At 50.3% G+C, this 5,661-nt stretch overlaps 1 long non-coding RNA gene and 2 other non-coding genes across 3 annotated transcripts; all 3 read left to right on the forward strand.

Annotated features, from left to right (window-relative positions):
• Nucleotides 1-1,788: 1,788 nt before the first annotated feature.
• Nucleotides 1,789-2,369, forward strand: LOC134809061 (uncharacterized). Its single transcript, XR_010153678.1, has 3 exons — nucleotides 1,789-1,872; nucleotides 1,987-2,054; nucleotides 2,281-2,369. It is a non-coding gene; the product is annotated as an uncharacterized LOC134809061 (long non-coding RNA).
• Nucleotides 2,370-3,061: 692 nt separating this feature from the next.
• LOC101058264 (uncharacterized) lies at nucleotides 3,062-4,950 on the forward strand. The gene is made up of 3 exons (XR_010153679.1): nucleotides 3,062-3,152; nucleotides 3,249-3,317; nucleotides 4,861-4,950. It is a non-coding gene; the product is annotated as an uncharacterized LOC101058264 (transcript).
• On the forward strand, nucleotides 3,373-3,482 carry MIR7-3 (microRNA mir-7-3). Its single transcript, NR_032028.1, has one exon. It is a non-coding gene; the product is annotated as a microRNA mir-7-3 (primary transcript).
• Nucleotides 4,951-5,661: the final 711 nt, after the last annotated feature.

The following is a 5,661-nucleotide window of genomic DNA, read 5'->3' on the forward strand; positions in this document are numbered from 1 at the left end:
CGCCTTGGCCTCCCAAAGTGCTGGAATTACAGGGGTGAGTCAACGCACCTGGCTGAGATCTATCTCATGGGGCTGCCCTGAGGCCTTCAGATCACTCAGCAGGTAGAATGTCTGGCACTGACCCTGGCACAGAGTAAAAGCTTAGGGAAGGGGAGAGAGAAAGGGTGGCAGGTCTTCCTGTGCAACCTGAGGAACTTCACTTTTGTCCTGGCCTGAATGATCAGGTCCTGTACAGCTGTCCCTGATTTATATCCTAACTGTCCCTTCTATGCTTGCTCACCCTCCAGGGCCTGTTCTTTCCCCCACCCCCACCAGGGCCCTTACACTGACTGTTCCTTCAACCCAATGCCCATACCAACAAGTGAGCAGAGTTTTCATGTCTTTACCCTCCCTAAAGGCAAGGTTGGTTGCTGAATTCATGTATGTATCTCCAGTGCCTAGTACAACAAGTTTGTTGAGCAAATAAATGGGTGGAATAGATCAGGAAAGAATAACAGCTGCATTATTAGAAAACTTACCGTAAACAGACATGATTGCTAGTGCCATGCCAAGCCATATTGGGACCTCAGGCAAAAGGAAAAGTCAGAAAGGCTGGTTCTGCCTTTATTTACATTTTTGATATTTTGTTCATTGTGGATTTTGGCATACATTTTGATTTCTTAAAACATTGCATCGATTTTTTTTTTGAGACAGGGTCTTGCTCTGTCACCTAGGCTGGAGTGCAGTGGTGCAATCATAACTCACTGCAGCTTCGACCTCCTGGCCTCAAGTGATCCTCTCACCTCAGCCTCCCAAGTAGCTGAGACCACAGGTGCCATTCTCTCTCTCTCTCTCTCTCTCTCTCTCTCTCTGTTTCTCTCTTTCTCTCTCCCTCTCTCCCTCTTTCTCTCTCAGAAACGGGGTCTCGCTATGTTGCCCAGGCTCATCTTGAAATCCTGGCCTCAAGTGATCCTCCCACCTTGGCCTCCCAAAGTGCTCAGATTACAAGCATGAGCCGTTGCACCTGGCCTGAAATATTATTTACCTTGATTATTGAGTTTTTTGGTGCCCCTTTAAGTTTTGCACCTGAGGCTGGTGCCTCACCCAACTCACATTAGCCCCTGCCCTGATTATTTCTAACATGCAATCCACACCATATCATTAGTTCCTCAGCAAATACTCTACTATTATCACTACTTCACAGCCGCAAAAACTGAGGCACAACTGTGCCCAATGTCCCAAAGGAAGGAGAAGAAAAATCTGAACTTGAACCCCAGTTTCTTCGTTTTTTGGTTCAGAGCCTGCCCAGTATAGCACTACAATAAGCTGAATTTTATAAATTGGGTTTTGAGTTAAGGAATCAAAAGCTTCAGGCTTAAGTCCCACCTCTGCCCCAGAGTCTTCTGAGCCCTCCATTTTCACAGACGTCAGTTGCCCTAGGTGGAACTGGACTTTAATATTCTCCACATCCCTTATTTTTTCCCAAAACAGTTTACCAGCTTTTTCTTTCCTGAACCACGAGCAATAGCAAAAATTGGGAATGGGAAGAAACAGGTACCAGCCAGGACACCTGAACGAACTTGGAGCTCAGGAACCCAGGAGGGGATTGGAGAGAGTGGGGAGACTCCGTGGTCCACAATGAATGCTCCTTCCCCATCCAAAAAAATCCCCTAGCCCAGTTTTTGGGCAGATGCCAGACTTTTATTCTGAAGCGTGGGCCACAACCTATGAGGTAATCTTTGGAGCTTCATTCTGAGGCAGAATCCCATTGGCCAGTTGGGGAAGCCCCTCCCAGGATTCCTGGCGCTCCGCCTTCCCTGAAGCCTATAAAAGCGCAGGTCCCCGCCTCGGCAGCCACGGGACACCTGCATCTGCCAACAAGACTGGAAGCAGGTGAGGCACACAGAGGGGGAGGCCCGCAGCTGCGTGGGAGGAGGGGTGGTCTGAGGGACGTGGGATGCCGGGAAAGAGGCTGGTTTGCAGGTTGGCGCATGGACATTTTCCCAGAAAGGGACAGAGACGGCGAAGTTTGACGGTCTGGAAAGCAGAGACCAGCAGGGCTGACTGCTTGGGAGGTAAGTTCTGGGGACATGGTACAGGGTGAGGAGCAGATATCAGTGCTAGTTGCGACCCCTCTGTGTCTCCCCCCCGCCACCCCATTGCCATTCTGAAGCTCCCCAGGAAGAAGCTAGGAGGGGAAATAAATTGAGTGGGGGTGGGGTTTCCCAAGAATCGGAGGAACTGAGAACGAAGAGGGGTGGGGGAACGGGGAAAGAGAGAGGAAAATCAAGTTTTCTTCAGCACGAGGGACAGCTCTCCACCGACCGAAGGAGGAGAATGCTATTTATTTCAGCAACAATTATCCGGACAGCGCCTCTCGGGAGGTCCGAGAAGAGAACCGCGATCTGTTTCAGCACCGGGGCTCAGGACAGTTCCCAGCGGGCTCCGTTTCGGCTCCAGAACCCTGGACAGCTCCTCCAGGTAACGGGAGAGCCCTTTGACCCTGATTTTGCAGGGGGAGGACGAGAGAGGGTGGTCTGAGGTGCCTGGCATTTCTGGAGACCTGCACCTCATGTAATGGATTTTTAAACAAAGTATTTTCCAGATAAGCACACACAGAAGTCTGCAATTTTCTTTTTTTTTCGAGACGGAGTCTTGCTCTGTCGCCCAGGCTGGAGTGCAGTGGCGCGATCTCGGCTCACTGCAACCTCTGCCTCCTGGGTTCAAGGGATTCTCCTGCCTCAGCCTCCCGAGTATCTGGGATTACAGGCACATGCCACCACTCCCGGCTAATTTTTGTTTTCTTAGTAGAGACGGGGTTTCACCATGTTGGCCAGGCTGGTCTCAAACTCTTGACCTCTTCATCCGTCCACCTCAGCCTCCCAAAGTGCTAGGATTACGGGCGTGAGTCACTGCGCCTGGCCCAAGTCCGGAGTTTTCAACAGGTAAGATGCCTCACTGGGGTAACAAGTGCCTGCTAAGATGACATTATGGTGTCCCTTCCAGACTTCGGTGAGAAACCTTGTGCCAAGCATTTTACATACATCATATCATGCCATCTTCAACCCTAGGACATGGGTGTTACTGGGCCCATGTGACATTTGGGGACCCCAAGGCCCTGAGAAAGGCAGAAAAATAACCCACGCAGGGACTCTCAGCCCACAAGTGAAGCTGTAAGTCAACCCCACCAGTCCAACTCCAAATCCCCTGTCTCTGACATGCCTGGGTGGGAGGTGAGCCCTTGGAGATCAGACCCTGCTTCTCTCCAGGAGAACCGGGAATGGAAAACAGGGAGGCAGCACAGAGGCAGGAAACTCAGGTGTCACAGCTTGGCTCAGGTGAGAAGGAGGAGCTGGGCAGGGGTCTCAGACATGGGGCAGAGGGTGGTGAAGAAGATTAGAGTGGCTGTGGTCTAGTGCTGTGTGGAAGACTAGTGATTTTGTTGTTCTGATGTACTACGACAACAAGTCACAGCCGGCCTCATAGCGCAGACTCCCTTCGACCTTCGCCTTCAATGGGCTGGCCAGTGGGGGAGAACCAGGGAGGTCGGGGAAGAATCGCTTCCACTCGGAGTGGGGGCTGGCTCACTCCAGGTGATACAGGCACAGGCAAAGGAGGGAAGCAAACAAGGACATACATCCTGTGCTCATACAGCCATGCACCATGTATGGGGTTTGTCACATCACTCGTACGCCCCCACAAGCCTAGAGACAGAACATACCTGACTCTAAACCCAAGACCTCTAACCACCTTATGGTGCTTTCCTGGGAGACCCAATGAGGGAATGACATTTAAAGCCCTCCCTAGACCAGAGTTCTCAGGGTACTTTTCTATTAAAAAAAAAATATTTTTTTGGCCGGGTGTGGTGGCTCACGCCTGTCATCCCAGCACTTTGGGAGGCCAAGGCAGGTGGACCACTTGAGGCCAGGAGTTCAAGACCAGCCTGGACAACATGGTGAAACTCCATTTCTCCTAAAAATACAAAAATTAGCTGGGCGTTGTGGCACACACCTGTAGTCCCAGCTACTCGGGAGGCTGAGGCATGGGAATCCCTTGAACCCAGGAGGCAGAGGCTGCATGACCCAGGATTGCACCACTGCACTCCAGCCTGGGCAACAGAGAGAGATTCTGTCTCAAAAAACAATTTTTTTTTTTTTTTTGTAAAGACATGGTCTCCTGCCTCAGCCTCTCAAAGTGCCAAGATTACAGGTGGGAGCCACCGAACCCAGCCTAAGGATACTTTTCAATAAAAGTTCCAGAAGTGGGCTGGGTGTGGGAGCTCATACCTGTAATCCTAACATTTTGGGAGGATGAGATGGGAGGATTGCTTGAGCGCAGGAGTTTGAGACCAGCCTGGGCAATATAGTGAGACCCCGTGAGTTGACACATGCCTGTAGTCCCAACTACTTAGGAGGTGGGAGGAACACTTGAGCCTGGGAGGTCAAGGCTGCAGTGAGCCATGACTGCACCGCTGCACTCCAGACTGGGCAACAGAACAACACCCTGTTTCAAAAAAAAAGTTTCAGAAAAGATTCCTTTCCTGTCTGCTACCCATCAGTGTCATGGGCCAATCATAGGACAAGCATGAACTTGTGCCCAGTGGTGACTTATGACATCATAAAGGCTCACCACCTTTGCCAGACATGATGGCTCACACTTGTAATCCCAGCACTTTGGGAGGCCAAGGTGGGAGGATAGCTTGAGCTCAGGAGTTCGAGACCAGCCTGGGCAACATAGCAAGACCTCATCTCAATAAAAAATAATAAATAAATAAATATATAAGACTCACTCCCAATTCTCTGCAACACCCTAATCAAGTGACAAACTGCACGTGGTACCTGTTCTCCAGCCTCAGGGCTTTTGCCTCTGCTGTTCCTGCAGCTTGGAATGCACTCCCTCCACCTCCACCCAGAGCTCCCCACAACTGACCCTGCCTTCTCCTGCAAGCTCCATTTCATCAAGGGAAAGGATCCTTATTGCCTCACCATTTCCCACGTGAAGTCTGTATTGACATTCTCACAGACCTGGGATATTGTGTCTGCAGCACATACTCCAATTATTTTCATGTTATCTACTGACAGGTCTATTTGTCTCCCTGTTACACTGTGAGCTCCGTGAGGGCAGAAACAATGTTAGTATTTTCACTGCTGTGTCCCCAGTGCCTGGTCCGGGGCCCGGCACACAGCAGGCATATAATAAGCATGTGTTGAATCAATAAAGGCATCAAAGAATAAACCAATACATCAATCAATAAATGAATGAATGGCCTCAGCACACACAGGAAGATCCTTCTTCTAGGTCTCCCCCGGAGAGATACCGGAGGGCAATGGTTGCTGGAGGTGTTTATTGGGGAAGCATAATTGAATTTGTGGACACTTAAGGGCCGGCCAGCCAACTCACAGCCCCAAGAGAGAGAGGCAGGCTCATTTAATTAGCAATTACAAGGCACTGATTCCTCATTAGCTCTGGCAATCCTCGTCTCCCTCCTCAGCCCCAGACAAATGAAATCTTTCTCTCTCTCCCAGGAGTACTGCCTCAGTGGGTCCATTAACAAGCAGAGAAAATGAGATTAGAAGACACCTAAATGCCAGAGGCACTTTATGAATGGGCTGAGCAGAGGGAGGTTCAATGTCTGGGTTAGGTCTAATTGTGGGAGGTTTCCTGGTCTATTTAGAATTGCCC

This window comes from Pan troglodytes, chromosome 20 (genome assembly GCF_028858775.2).
Source record: "Pan troglodytes isolate AG18354 chromosome 20, NHGRI_mPanTro3-v2.0_pri, whole genome shotgun sequence".
NCBI classification, from domain to species: domain Eukaryota; kingdom Metazoa; phylum Chordata; class Mammalia; order Primates; family Hominidae; genus Pan; species Pan troglodytes.